The sequence below is a fragment of the Aquarana catesbeiana genome, linkage group LG12 (genome assembly GCF_042186555.1).
Source record: "Aquarana catesbeiana isolate 2022-GZ linkage group LG12, ASM4218655v1, whole genome shotgun sequence".
NCBI lineage: Eukaryota > Metazoa > Chordata > Amphibia > Anura > Ranidae > Aquarana > Aquarana catesbeiana.
In genome coordinates, this window is record NC_133335.1 from 136,691,145 (window position 1) to 136,707,828 (window position 16,684).

Sequence of the window (16,684 nt, forward strand, 5' to 3'; positions counted from 1 at the left end):
CAGCATCAGCAGCAGTCTTTAAGGGATCATTTACAGTCCCAAGAAACCTATGGACTTGTACGTGACTGGGAGAAGGTGGCTGCGCATCATGTCGTCCTTAGTGACCCAGAGGACTCCGGACCAAATGCCTCAGCAAACCTACGCTGCATGGCCTCCCTGATCCTGCAAAGCCTGCAGAAGGATCCTCGTATTCGTGGTATCAAGAATGGGGATCGTTACTGGCTGGCATCCCTCCTTGATCCACGTTACAAGGGTAAGGTTGCAGACCTTATCTTGCCGTCGCAAGGGAGCAGAGAATTAAATATCTTCGGGAGGCCTTACAGAAAGGTGCAACGCGTTCCCAGAGACTGGGAGGTTACAAACTCCTATTCCTGGACAATGTGTTGCTGAGGCTTCAGTCAGTCAAAGAAGGAGCGGTGGAGAAGGTGGCCGTCTGACCAATGCGTTCAGACAATTTTTTAGTCCGCAGCCCCAAGATATGTTCGGTTCTAGCAACCATCGCCAGCGTCTGTTTTACATGGTGCAGGAATACCTAGGGGCAAGATCTGACTTGGACACCTTTCCCACCGAAAATCCTCTGGGTTACTGGGTCTTGAGGATGGATCACTGGCCAGAGCTTGCACAGTATGCACTTGAGCTACTGGCCTGTCCTGCATCCAGCGTTCTTTCGGAACGCACATTCAGTGCTGCTGGAGGCTTTGTAACCGATCACAGGGTGCACCTGTCCACCAACTCGGTCGATTGACTGACCTTCATAAAAATGAATCAGTCTTGGATCACCACTAGATACCAAGCACCTGATGCTGATGTAACTGAATACATTTTTTTGAAATGTCAGATCCCTTCAAGACTGCCTATGCTGATGCTGAGTGACTATCCTGTTATGCTGAGTGACTATCCTCTTCCTCCTCAATGATCATGCTGATAGCTTGTAAGAATATTTTTGTTTCTGGGCGCAATTTTTCAGCCCCTGTTTAACAGGGGTGTGTAATTACAATTTTTGATGCAATTCTTTGCAGCATTGCTCGTTCCTGCGCTCCAACTAGATTATCTGTGAGGGGTTGCAGTGTTGTGGCACCAGCACCAGTGCCTAAGGCCCAATTTTTCAGCCCCTGTTTAACAGGGGCGTGTAATTACAATTTTTGATGCAATTCTTTGCAGCAGGGCTCATTCCTGCGCTCCAACTAGAGTATCTGTGAGGGGTTGCAGTGTTGTGGCACCAGCACCAGTGCCTAAGGCCCAATTTTTCAGCCCCTGTTTAACAGGGGCGTGTAATTACAATTTTTGATGCAATTCTTTGCAGCAGGGCTCCTTCCTGTGCTCTAACTAGAGTATCTGTGAAGGGTTGCAGTGTTGTGGCACCACCACCATCACCAAAGGCCCAATTGTTCTACCCCTGTTCAACAGGGGCATGTAATTACAGTTCTTGATCTAATACTTCACAGCAGGGCCCTGTGAGGGCTTACAGTGTTGTGGCAACATGAACACACAGGCCACAATTTCTGCAGAGTATATAGGGCAGGCCCCTACTTTCAAACATCCAACTTACAAACGACTCCTACTTGCAAACGGAAGGAGACAACAGGAAGTGAGATGAAATCTACCCCTAGGAAGGGAAATTCTCTCCTGTAAGAGTTAATATGGGAAAAAAGTTTCTCCTTTCCACCGATGCTTTATCACCAATCCTTGTTTCACTAAAACCTCAAATTTTCTAAAAACATTTGTCATTGGGACAGAAAGTGACGTGAAATCTTCTGAAGAGGAGCACAGACAGCAAAACAAATGTCACAGGGGTGATAACCCTTCCCTATGTTTTCCAAAAAGCTTAAAATAGATTTTTTGGCTGGAGCTAAACACGTTAAAAATGTACCAGTTCAAAATTACAAACAGATTCTACTTAACAACAAACCTACAGTCCCTGTTAGGTACCTGGTAGTTGAGTCCGACTAGTAGGAGATGACCCCTCTTACAACGTTGGTTCAGGAGCCACTGGAGTGGGAACAGTGGTCTCGTGAGCACAGTGGGTAGGAGTGCCTGGTGAAGGTTTTGCAGAGGCCGGCACAGAAGCTGAGTAGAGATCCTTCAGGGATGGCTGAGCTGTAGATGCTGGCAGGCAGAAGAGGATCAGCAGGCTGACAGGTAGGAGGTATTGAAGCAGCAAACCTGGAGCTGGATGAGAAGGCCAGAATGCAGCAACACAAGGCACAGACAAAAGGCAGAGTCAGATAGTCCAGATTGGCAGGAGATCATGCAGATGATGTAATTGGATAATCACAGAGTAGTCAGGCAAGCAGGAGTTCGGCAACAGGTCGCAGAGTCAGGCAGGCCGGGTCGGATTGGAGATAGCAGAAGAGTCAGACATAGCCGGGTCGATAACAGTCATAACAATCAGTAGGCAGATACAGGAACACAGGTACGGAGCTGCAGACGAACAGCACCACATGAGTGCAGCTGTCACACTTTTAAAGGCCCCTTGGCGCCAAACAGCGCTAACGCGCACGGGTGCACGCACGTCGCACGTGCACGGGAGCGCACGGTGCACACCAGTGGGAGAATTCTGCTGTGTAACTCTGGGCAGACCCCGCATGCGCGCATGCATAGTCCCCTGAAAGGCACTGGCATGTCCCTGACAGTCCCTGTCTTGTTTGCACCACCTGTATACTGCTGTTCAGAGTATATAGGGCCTGGGGGCCCCACGCCTTTCCTTTTTTTAATTTGGGTGCAGGATTCCCCTTAACATCCATACAAGACCCAAAGGGCCTGGTAATGGACTGGGGGGTACCCATGCCGTTTGTCTCACTGATTTTCATCCCTATTACCGGGATCCGACATTACATTAAAGCTGTAAGCAGTTTTAAATAACTTTTATTCCTTTAAAAATGTCATTTTGTTGCAGGGACTGTTCTAAGGGAGCGTGCCAGTGCACACCAGTGGGAGAATTCTGCTGTGTAACTCTGGACAGACCCCGCGTGCGCATGCGCGCACGCATATCCCCCTGAAAGGCACTGGCATGTCCCTGACATTGCTCCCTCCCAACGGGCAGCCTCCGGATGACCAGGTAACTTTTCTTTTCAGGTTGGGCGGAAAAATAAGCACGGATTAAGCGTTTAGCATGGATATTGCTGTAAGGTTCCCATGAATTGTTCTCTGGACCATACCCTTTCCATTTTATTAAAAATTGTACTTGCCCCAGTTTTTTTCTGCAATCGAGGATGGCTTCCACCTCATACTCCTCACTTCCATCCACCAGGACAGGTTCGGGGGCCCTGGTACCCCTATCAGGGAAAGGATCAGGCACGGCAGGCTTAAACAGTGATACATGAAATACTGGGTGAATATTAAGGGAATCAGGTAGACATAGTTCATAAGACACTTCATTGATCTTCCTTTTAACCGAAAAAGGACCAATAAACTTAGGGGCAAACTTATTGGAAGGACAAGTCAATTTAATGTTATTTGTAGACAGTCATACCTTATCGCCAAGCTGAAGGTTCAGATCCCCTCTTCTCTTCTCTTCTGATCAAAGGTCCTCTTACTGTCTGCTTGTGCCTTGGATACCGCCTCCTGTAATATCCAGTTATTGTGGCTGAGAAACTGCAATGTGTCCTGGACCACTGGAACTGAGGATTCTGGAAGAAAATCAGGTAAAAAGGATAAATGAAAACCATAATTGGCAAAAAAGGGGGACTGACCAGTGGCAGAATTGCATTATTATAAGCGAATTTCGCTAGGGGCAGCAGGGACACCCAATCATCCTGTACAAAAGATGTAAAAAATCTAATGTATTGCTCTAGAGTCTGATTTGTCCTTTCTGTTTGCTCGTTAGTTTGGGGGTGATGCTGAGGACAGAGCTAGTTCAATTTTCAAGATCTCACACAGGGCCTTCCAGAAACATGAGGTGAACTGCACCCCTCTGTCAGACATTATATTTGCAGGGACTCTGTGCAGCCTGATGATCTCTTTAATGAACCCACGGGCCGTTTCCACAGCAGAAGGTGTTCCCTTCAAGGGTACAAAATGGGCCATTTTAGACAGGCGGTCGACGACCACAAAGATCGCTGAACACCCTTCTGAGCATGGTAGTTCGACTATGAAGTCCATTGCTATCATCCTCCAGGGTCTGTCGGGTACTGGTAGAGGTCTTAGCAGGCCCCAGGCTCGGTTCCTTGTGGTCTTATTCTGGATGCAGACAGGGCAAGAGCTGACATACTTTCTGCAGAACTCTTTCAAATTAGGCCACCAGAACATGCGTTGCACGAGTTCAAGAGTTTTACGGACCCAAAATGTCCTGCAAGTGGATGGTCGTGAAGTAGGGTTAGCACCTTAACTCGAACATTTTCCAGCACAAAGATTTGGCTTCCTCTCCACAATAACCCATCTCGAGGCATTAAAGTGATTCCCTGGGGGCTTGAAGACTCTGGGGATGCTTCCCTGCTCAGGGACAGAAGGTCCGTCTGAAGGAGTAAAAAGTTGTTTGCAGGCAGAATGGTATCAGGTACAGATAAGTCCTTAGGGTTATCAAACATTCGTGATAGCGCGTCTGGTTTGATATTCTTTGTTCCTGGCCGGTATGTAATATGGAAACAAAAACGTGTAAAGGATAAAGCCCAATGGGCTTGTCGAGGTTTCAATCGTTTGGCAGATCTCAAATATTCTACATATTTTTGATCGGTATATATTAATACCGAATGGACAGCGCCCTCTAACAGATACCTCCACTCCTCCAATGCTGTTTTGATAACAAGTAGTTCCCTACGTCATAATTCCGTTCAGCCGGAGAGAGTTTTCGAGAGAAAAATCCCGCGGGATGCATTAGGTCTTTGTTGCCCTGCCGCTGAGAGATGACTGCTCCCACGGCCACTTCGGAAGCATCAACTTCCAGAATAAAGGGTAAAGACGGGTCAGGATGACTGAGAATTGGGGCTGCAGTGAAGCGCCTTTTAAGTCTTTCAAAGGCGTCCTGAGCCTCCGGGCTCCAGTGAAAGCGACAGTTCTGTTTGGTTAATTGCGTAATGGGAGAGATGATGGCGAAAAACCCCTTGATGAATTTTCTGTAAAAGTTTGCGAACCCTATGAAGCATTGCACCCCCTTCTTATCCAGGGGAACTGGCCAGTCTAGCACGGCGGATACCTTCTGAGGATCCATTTTGATACCGGTTGGGGAGATCACTAACCCCAAAAACTGAATGTCCTTCTGTTCAAATTCCCATTTCTCTGCTTTTGCGTATAACCTGTGCAGACGAAGACGGCCCAAGACTCTGCAAACATGTTCCCGGTGTTGATTAAATGACCCAGAGAAAATCAAAATATCGTCTAGATACACGATTACAAAGATGTCTAGAAAGTCTCTAAATACATTGTTGATAAGATGCTGAAATGTGGCAGGAGCATTACATAGGCCAAAGGGCATGACTAAGTACTCATAATGACCAAAACGAGTCTGGAAAGCCATCTTGCATTCATCCCTGGCCCGAATGTGGACCAGGTTGTAGGCTTCTCTTAAATCCAGTTTGGTAAAGATGACAGCAGATCTCAACTTCTGAAACAGTTCAGGTATCAAGGGCAATGGGTAGCGGTTCTTAACTGTGACTTTGTTTAGCTCCCGATAGTCCACACATGGATGAAGGGTCTGATCTTTTTTAGAGACAAAAAATATTCCGGCACCAGCTGGGGAGGTAGAAAGGCGAATAAATCCTTTTTCTAGATTCTCGTTAATATACAACTTTAGTGCTTCTTGCTCTTTTTCAGATAAGGGAAAGATGCGCCCAAAAGGAATTTCGGCCCCAGGAAGAAGCTCAATTGGGCAGTCGTAAGGGCGATGGGGTGGCAGGGAGTCTGCTCCCTTCTTACTGAATACATCAGCAAAATCCCGATAGGCCTCCGGTATGGTTTGAAGTAGGTCCTGATCTATGACCATACACAGTAAGGTGGCTGAAGATCTGGAGAGTTTATGTAAGCAATGTTCTTGGCAATAGGATGACAAAAACTTGACTTCACCGGTAGTCCAATTGACATAAGGGTTATGGGCCTGGAGCCAGGGCATGCCCAGAATAATCGGAAATAGCGGGGAAGAGATGACGTCCAAGGTTAGAATTTATGCTGAGAAGAACTGGTGCAGGCAGAGGAAGGGTTTCCTGAGAGACTTGCCCAGATTTAATGTGGGACCCATCAGCCAAGAAAACTGAAAGTTTATGCGTCTTGTCCTTGAGGGGAATATCTTGTTGAATGGCAAAGACAGATTCTATAAAGCAACTACATGCTTCTGAGTCAATGATAGCATTGACCTGGATTGTCCTTTCCTGGAGCTGTAACGAGAGAGGGAGAGCAAGTTGGGTTGCATTAGCAGTCAAAGCAGATAAACTGGCAGGAACAGAAAGTGGACACTTACGGGTCTTAGCCGGACAGCTGTGCACATAGTGGCCTACTCCACCACAGTAAAGGCAAAGATTTAGCTGGCGTCGGCGTGCTCGTTCTTCTGGAGACAAAGTAGATCGCATCAGTCCTAGCTGCATGGGTTCTGGAGCATCAGGTGTTGGAGTGACCGGGTTTGAGCAGGTTGGAGGTGAGTAAAGGGAAGCAGGAGCTGGAACTCTTGTGGTCATCCACACTGGGCGTGTTTGCTGGGAAGAACGTTCAGACTGACGTTCACGGAGGCGTCGATCAATCTGAATCGTCAGGGTGATAAGATCCTCAAGGGTATCAGGCATACCAACCCGAGCAAGCTCATCCTTCAGGCCCTCGGACAAGCCCACGCGGAATTGGTGGCGTAAGGCTGCATTGTTCCATTGAGTGTCCACGTTCCAGCGTCTGAAGTCCGTGACATAGTCCTCGGCCGGTCTGCGGCCTTGCTGGAGCGCGAACAGAGCTGACTCAGCTGTAGCAGTCCGCTGAGGATCTTCATAAAGCTGAGCCATAGCCTCGAAGAAGGAAGGCAAGGACTGGATTTGTACAGAGTCTGTTTCAAGTAGACGGTGAGCCCAGGTCTAGGGTTCTCCTTGTAAGAGGGATATCACAAACCCCACTTTAGTAGCCTCCAGAGAAAAGGTCCGGGGTTGCAGGGCAAAGTAAAGCTGACAAGCGCTGCGGAAGGCCCAGAACTTGGTTCGGTCCCCAGAAAACCCTTGGTTCAGGTGGAAGCATTACCACAGAGGGAGATGATACAGTGTGTGTTGGGGCGGCCGCTGAGGTGGAGGCCACGCTACCAGGACCAGTAAGGTTCAGAACTTGTCTTGAACTGCAGAGTCTTCACGGCCTGAGAGCCGCAAGATGCGTGCAAATCTCCTTTATGGGGGAGGTCTCTCCTGCAGGCTCAGTCATGGCTGTTCGTACTGTTACCTGGTAGTTGAGCCCGACTGGTAGGAGAAGACCCCTCTTACAACGCTGGTTCAGGAGCCACTGAAGTGGGAACAGTGGTCTCGTGAGCACAGTGGGTAGGAGTGCCTGGTGAAGGTTTTGCAGAGGGCGGCACAGAAGCTGAGTAGAGATCCTTTAGGGATGGCTGAGCTGTAGATGCTGGCAGACAGAAGAGGATCAGCAGGCTGACAGGTAGGAGGTATTGAAGCAGCAACACCTGGAGCTGGATGAGAAGGCCGGATTGGCAGGAGATCAGGCAGATGATGCAAATGGATAATCACAGAGTAGTCAGGCAAGCAGGAGTTTGGCAACAGGCAAGCAGGAGTTTGGCAACAGATAGCAGAGTCAGGCAGGCTTGGAGATAGCAGAAGAGTCAGACATAGCCGGGTCGATAACAGTAATAACAATCAGCAGGCAGATACAGGAACACAGGTACCGAGCTGCAGACAAACAGCACCACATGAGTGCAGCTGTCACACTTTTAAAGGCCCCTTGGCGCCAAACAGCGCTAACGCGCACGGGCGCGTGCACGCACGCGCGCGCATGGGAGCACGCCGGTGCACACCAGTGGGAGAATTCTGCTGTGTAACTCTGGACAGACCCCACGTGTGCATGCACGCACGCATATTCCCCTGAAAGGCACTGGCACGTCCCTGGCAGTCCCTGTCTTGTTTGCACCACCTGTATACTGCTGTTCAGAGTATTTAGGGCCTGGGGGCCCCACGCCTTTCCTTTTTTTAATTTGGGTGCGGGATTCCCCTTAATACCCTGTTATATTCTTAATATCTAAATTTTAATTGGCTTTATTAAAAAGAATATGCATTCCATATTTGTGTGAATGATAGGACTTTGAGCTAGTGATATCCAGATGGTCATTCATTGACTGAAAATGCAGGTCAAGACCCTGTCAGAATTTGATGGATTTTGTAAATAATATATGTATGGGTTGAAAATCTTCCTATGTAACCAATACTCTGTTTGATTTATGCGTTTATGTTTTAAGTGGTCTTATAGGCTCTCTCACATATATCCTGTTTCATGTTTAGAGGGTTGGTTAAAGTGAAACAGATGTTAAAGAGGCTTGTATATCTACTCTAGCCCCCACTTTTAGGAAGGAGGAGAAAGGGGAGTGTATGGGAGGGATTTGTGTTTGGGCGCGAATTTGAAAGACTGAGTTCATATAGACACAAGGAGTCCAGTCTTGTGCCTCTTTACACACATCTCCTGCTCCAAGTTACATACACCTATTCAAGCCAGGACACAAGAAGTTAATCAGCCATTTTTTAATAGGCCATGACAAAGGAAAGCACATGTCTAAAGACTTTCAGATCTTTGAAACAAATGAACTATATATTTTGAAAATTTTTTGCATATATGAAACAACACTAATTCTGAATATGAATGTACTATTTTTGTAAGTATTTTCCAAGTTTATGTGTGTACAATAAAACACACAGTTTGATTTAAGCTGACTCAAGCAGAAATAATTCCAAAATTCGTCTCACGAGAATCATCATTATTGAAGGCTTTTTATACAATATTAAGCCATTTATTTCATTGGCGGATGCCAGCCAGTTTCAATCGTCAGAAGTTTTTGTGCCACGTTCTTCTTCCGTTGTTCAGAGGGGAAATGTGATAAACAGGAGAAAACTTTGCAATTATTGAAAGAACCTAGAAGAAACGCTAGATGTTTTTGATGTTTGATTGTGTGAAGACCAGAGTATTTTGGATCAGAAGTCTTGACAGACGGTTTATTTAGAGTCCAGCGGAAAAGGGAAAAGTTTTATATTCGGTGAGTACCAAAATATGGAATTTATAAATGTGTTAGCTGAAGAAAGTAAGTTAAAATTTGAAGGTTTAGCCAGTTATATTTCAGACACTAAGTTATGGCAATCAATGTATAATCAATGCCTACAGGCAAATAAAGAAATTGAGAATAGATTTTCATTAGCTAAATCTAAGAAGAAATTAAGCAATGTGATGAAATTAATTACAGTCTTCAATGCAATGGTTTTTGATATGCCAGGAAAACAAAGGCAAAGTGTAACAGAAATTGCACAAACACAGGAGAATTTGCATATTGAACAATTAATGATTGAAAAAGATGCATTAGAACATAAAATTAATGCATTATTGGAATCGTTTAAAGAAAAAGAAAGTTGTATTACTTTTTTAACTCAGAAAGAAATTGAACAAGATAATGTTATAAGTTTGCTTAAAACGCAATTATTGCAAGCTCAGTCTTCTGCACATGCTCAGTGTTTAGCTTATGAACACGTGACAAAGTCAGAGGCGAGGGATAATGATGCTGATTCTGGAGTTGACACAGTGGAGTCATTTGAGGAGGTTAATATTTCCTCAGACAATGAAAGCATGAAGTCTGTTGATTTGAATAATAGTAATATTCAACAGAAATGTAAATTTTCATCGCCATATACTCAAAGAAAGGTAAATGCAAAAAAACCAACTCTTAAATGTTTAGTTTGCAAAAGAGAGGGTCACATAGCTAGGTTTTGTGTGATGGCTAATAATAACGATATACAAAAGAGGTTGTATTATCCGAAAACGATGCCAAGACGCTATGAAGTGTATTCTGTGCGATGGTGTAGTAATTTGAGGTATAGAGGCCATAACAATCAAACTAATTTTCCTTTTAAGACCCAAATGCACAGATTGCAAACTGCAAATAGTCCATTAAGACAGGAAAGGTATCACTATGTATCATATAACACTGTGAAAAACAATGTTAGCAGTCCTTAAATGAACTGCATGGATGGTAAGGATTTTCTGGTTATTGATTCTTTGCTATGGATAATAAGGTTATGATTTGAGGTTCAGAGATTTGGTTTTTATTTGATATTCTTTGCTATGGATAATAAGGTTATGATTTGAGGTTCAGAGATTTGGTTTTTATTTGATCTATTTTTAGTATTTTCAAGGATAATCCTTTGGATTATTAATTTTTTATTAATTTTTCCCAGTTATGATTATTATGATTTTAATTTTTCATGTTTTGTTCAGATGGAACATTGAGAGGTTTAGTTCATCTGATAAGGGGGTAATTAACAGCTTTGTACTCAATTAGTAAAGGATGCAGATTTGTATGGAGAATTAGTGATTTTAACCTGAATATGGTCAAAATTATGTTGTGGAAAAAACAAATATAAGATTTTCCTTCGTTTTCAGAGAATTAAAAGGTGTTAAATCAATCTTTTCTTCCTCATCGGTTGGTATAAGATCTAAATTTTGGTTAATGATAACTGGATCTAATATCATGACTTAGATGGATTTTCTATATTTTAATGTACCACAACACCTACAGGTGGAATTCACTAAATTTAACTATGACAGTTTAGATCACTTTGGTAAGCAAAAATTGCTTGAAATTCTTAAAGAGAAATTCTATTGGGACAAATGGAAAAGACAGTAGACAGAGTAATTAAATATTGTCTAATCTGTGTACAAAGATATTTTAATTACTGACAGGATATGGATTAATCATGTTTTTCTAGTTTGGGGTATACTAGCAAACCTCAGTAGTGGCAGAGGATTCCATTTATAGGTAAAATCATGCAGCTAATGTGTAATATTTTGGGAATAGGACAGAGATTTCATGTATCATATCATTCACAGATTGCAGGTACAGTTTTTTCATTTACAAAGTATTCTTCATTTGAATTAATGACAGGAAGAATTTACTTTTTCACAATGAACGTTTGGTTGGCAATATACAGCAAGGATTGTTAGTGTCCCTCTGAAGTGTATTTTACTGCAATGCTTGTGATTTGAGAAGGGATATTAGGATGTTATTTAAAGGTATTGAATGTCATTCAGAAAAAGATATTTCTTTTTGGTATTTTGTGCTCCTTTTGCATAACAGTGTTTTGGTTATGGATGATACAGGACAATTTGAACAGAATGGTGTTACATGCAGTTACTTGTATGAAAAATGGTCCTTCCACACATTTTTAAGTTTGAGTTAAAAGATCATAATTTCTTTACTTTACAATATTCCTTGTTTAGGAGATTATTAAGAGACAATTTGTATATATACTGATATGTAGTATTTGTTTTAGAAGTTTAAAGAAACGTGTATTGTATAAGTTAAATGGTTACTCACAGAGCACATAGCCCGACCCTTAGGAATTTGAGAGTGATGTGACACCCACTTTTTTAAAAAGGAGGGGGGGATTACTCATTGAGAGTCTGCATCTGTGGGACTACAAGACAAAAAAGAACCTTTCTGAATAAGAAAGGAGGGGGTTTATTTTTTTAGGAGTAGAATGCCTGTAACAGAGTTTTTTGGCAGACATGCACTTCAGCAGATGTTGCAACAGACATTCACTCCAGTATACACAAGACACATATACAGTATGAGAATTGCTGTTATATCCACACACACATATCTGATTCTTGTAACATTTTGTTATTTTATTATTAAAACCAAAATTATTTTTTATTCAAGATAAACGGTTTATCAAGATTGATGATTAAGAATGGAAAGATTTATTTAAATCAAAAATTAGATGTTGTTAGCATAAGTTTATACAGAAAGAAAAATGGTGATTAAAGAGTTGCCATGTGTAAGGTCACACCCTGAGATGGTGAGATACACGTCACAGGCAGAATTAAAGGTTCAGGAGAAGTGGACCATGGCAAAGTAATTGGGAAGGTCCATTTGACATCTTGGATGTTCAAGGGACAATGGTACTAGTTCAAGGATTTCTCAATTTAGTGAAAAAGCATGTATAAATAAAAATGTGGGTATAACAAATGTAATATTCTAAGATAAATGATGCTGCTTTTATTTTTTCTAGGAATGAATTATATTTCATTAACCTGGAGGAATCATGGATTCCAAAAAAGAAGAAAGATGACAGTTCAACAAAAGAAAGTGTTAAAGAGAGAAGATTTATCATCATCACAGGATTCATCTTTTCCCTAGTGACAATTGTATCTGTGGTAAAATATATCACAAACTGTTCCAGCTATGCAGAGGTTAACAGGATTGAAGAATTACACAACAAAGTCATTACATTATTCAGAGACAAAAGAGATCTAGATACTGATATCAATATAGATGACAAAAGTGATAAAGACATTGATATTAATACAGAGGACAAGAGTGATAAAGATATTGATCTTAAATACAAATGACAGAATATAATTCTAGATACGTTGATAACAATACAGCTGAAGAATTGTATGGATATGTATTTGTAGGACAGGGATATGATTGCTGTATGGAATTATATTTCATTCATAGTAATAATGTTGAGGTAAACGTTAAAATAGAATCCAAAACAAATTTTGTTAAAATGCTGGGATCTTATAGGTTAAACAACAGAACCGGAACTTTTGAATGTAATATTTTGGGAAGGAGTTTTTGGTCAGTATTTGTAAAAGGTAACAATCTTTGAACATTTTTGAAGATAATGATAGTTTGCATTTGATATGTAAAACAAAAATATATGTACCTCAAGATTCATTGGTAACTTGGAAAAGGAATGATGAATTTTTGGGAAGTTTTCTTCACAGTTCTACTATGATAATTCATAAAGGAATTTATGGTAGTGTGAATTGGATCAATAATACATTTGTTTATCAACAAATGAGAGTATCTTTGAATGATACTGGTATATATGAATGTTGCATATCAATAGTAAATTATCCAATGAAATGTGCGAAGGCAAGTGTTGTTGTAAGGTCTCCTAGGAAAACTCCATGTGTAAGAAAAGTGTCTCAGCAAATCCATTTCAGATTAACCATTTCCAATCCAGAACTCTTTTGAGAGAGGGAAAGTTTGTCATTATATTGTGGAACTTTAATGTTTCAGAATGGAAAATTTCTACAAGGTTTCCACAATGTCAAGGACATTTGGTTAATATGGAATTGGGTATTGAGAGATAGTTTGGAATTAATAGTAGAAATCATAACAGAAATAAGCGTGGTATTGTTGAAGGTATTTTAGGAGGGATTGGCACAATTGGGAGTATTACTAATAGTATGGACATTAGTACTTTAAAGTCTGATCTTGAGACAGCTGGTTTAGTGGGTAGTAACGGGATTAAAATACAGAGAAATTTAAATGAAATTTTAGAAAATATGGTTATTAAAACAGCTAATATAATGGGTCCATCTATTTTACATCTTCAAAATATTACTCTTGATTTAATGTTAAGTGAACAACATTCTCATATTGCCAGAGCATGTTTAGAGATCCAGACTGAATATTCCACTAATTTTAAAATAATTGCACAAGCATTTCAGAGTGGAATAACCCCTCTTGGCATTTTACAGAATTTACCCAGAGAATATGTATATGCTATAAATCATACAGATTTATGGGTAAATAAATGGATAGGATGTAAACAGGATGTTTGTTATAGTTCTTCTATGATTCCAATAGCAGGACAAGAACAAATTTTGGTTCCAATCACTGTCTTGGGATTACCCGTCAGCAATACACAATTATTGTATTATAAATTACAGTATACAGATTTTGCATTTAACAATGAAAATTCTGAATTAGAACAATTAGATTTGTCATCATGTTTACAATTTCAGTCTAAAGTTATCTGTTTACCTAATCAAGATAAAAGTATTTTTCATTCTTGTTATCATAATCATACATTATGTTCAGCAAGAATAGAAAAAGTTGAAACAATTTCTGAATTAGTTACTCGTGTAGATAAAAAGAAGGTTTGTTTTCAGATCATGTCAGATACAGAAAGGGTTAAAACTTTTTTCTCTTCTTGTACAAATACAGAAAACCTAAATCAAGGCTTGTATTGTATAGAAGGAGACATTGTAGCAATAAGTATTAATGGGTTTAGAACAAATTTAACAAATATGCTTATGAAAAATATAAGTGCTCTTCCCACACAATATAATATATCAAGGTAATTTGCAAGAGATATCTCATCAATGGTCAGAATTTTCAGGAAGTAATTGGTGGAAAAAATTCAGTAATAATGTATCAATTTGGGAAAAACTTCAATAACCTCAGCAGCAGGAAATATTTTATCACATCCTATAGTTATTCTTTTTATTATTATTATGTTATTCATTATATTCCAGTTATGTTTGATGTTTAGAATGAAGAAATTATATTATCGAATTAGAAATGAAATCAAGAAAGGAGATGATTTATTGCAAAATAAGCTTAAGAGAAAGATGGGTTTTGGTATTGCAAACTCGGTTGATGATGGAAATACATTTGGAGTTATTAGATCAAAGTCAGTATGAATGGGACATGTATGCTATGTATGAATTTAAACCTTGAAAAATATGATTGTTATTCATATTTCAGAGGGGAATGTTATATTCTTAATATCTAAATTTTAATTGGCTTTATTAAAAAGAATATGCATTCCATATTTGTGTGAATGATAGGACTTTGAGCTAGTGATATCCAGATGGTCATTCATTGACTGAAAATGCAGGTCAAGACCCTGTCAGAATTTGATGGATTTTGTAAATAATATATGTATGGGTTGAAAATCTTCCTATATAACCAATACTCTGTTTGATTTATGCGTTTATGTTTTAAGTGGTCTTATAGGCTCTCTCACATATATCCTGTTTCATGTTTAGAGGGTTGGTTAAAGTGAAACAGATGTTAAAGAGGCTTGTATATCTACTCTAGCCCCCACTTTTAGGAAGGAGGAGAAAGGGGAGTGTATGGGAGGGATTTGTGTTTGGGCGCGAATTTGAAAGACTGAGTTCATATAGACACAAGGAGTCCAGTCTTGTGCCTCTTTACACACATCTCCTGCTCCAAGTTACATACACCTATTCAAGCCAGGACACAAGAAGTTAATCGGCCATTTTTTAATAGGCCATGACAAAGGAAAGCACATGTCTAAAGACTTTCAGATCTTTGAAACAAATGAACTATATATTTTGAAAATTTTTTGCATATATGAAACAACACTAATTCTGAATATGAATGTACTATTTTTGTAAGTATTTTCCAAGTTTATGTGTGTACAATAAAACACACAGTTTGATTTAAGCTGACTCAAGCAGAAATAATTCCAAAATTCGTCTCACGAGAATCATTATTATTGAAGGCTTTTTATACAATATTAAGCCATTTATTTCATACCCATACAAGACCCAAAGGACCTGGTAATGGACTGGGGGGTACCCATGCCATTTGTCTCACTGATTTTCATCCCTATTACCGGGACCCGACATTACATTAAAGCCGTAAGCAGTTTTAAATGACTTTTATTCCTTTAAAAATGTCATTTTGTTGCAGGGACTGTTCTAAGCACGGGAAACACGCGCCACTTTACAGGCATACTATAGACACCCCCCAGGTACGATATTTAAAGGAATATTTCACTTTTTTTTTCATTTTAAGTATCATTAAAATCACTGCTCCCGAAAAAACGTCAGTTTTTAAAACTTTTTTTTGCATTGATACATGTCCCCTGGGGCAGGACCCGGGTCCCCAAACCCTTTTTAGGACAATACCATGCAAATTAGCCTTTAAAATTAGCACTTTTGATTTCGAACGTTTGAATCCCATAGACTTCAATGGGGTTCTGACGTTCGTGCAAATTTTCTGTCCGTTCGCAGGTTCTGGTGCGAACCGAACCGGGGGATGTTCGGCTTATCCCTACTCCCCAGGCTTTTTTGCCCCTCCTGGACCGATATACAGACTGCATAATCTGAAGGTAATAGATGAATTGAACCTTACTATCCATGATGATTGAATTTAGTATTTAGACATGTGTGTAATTCTTTTTATTCTTTCAATTAGTCTTGCATTTGTGAGACACACCTGAACATCAGATAAAATGCTACGTAGCTGCACGGTTTTAGTCAAAGCTCTAGGTTGATACGCTGGATCTTCATTAGTGGGCAACTACGAACGCCCTATAATGTTACAATACTTTCATGATATATAAAATACGATTTCTCATATACTGCATCTGCAATGTTGTTGCTCACTAAAGAGTATTTTGTAAATGTTGTTGGTACTGTATCTCTTAACTACTCTTTAATATTGTAATACTTATACATATATTTTTTGTGCTATTTTAAAGCCCCCGATGAAGTGGGGTCACCCGCTAAACACGTAGGCCATATTTCCGATATTCTCTACCAGGATCTGCACACCCTGAACCAAAAGAAACAGTAAAACTGGGGGGGCGTGGTCTGGTGCCAGAGCTGAATGGCCGCCTAATTCCCGAGCTCCCGTCCGCGGAGGATTTTGCTACCAGCACAGCCGAGCCATCTGCTACTAAAAATGGGGAAAACCTCCAGGGAACCCTGCCCAGCTAGGTCCTGCTCCTCCAGAGGATCCAGATCACAAATC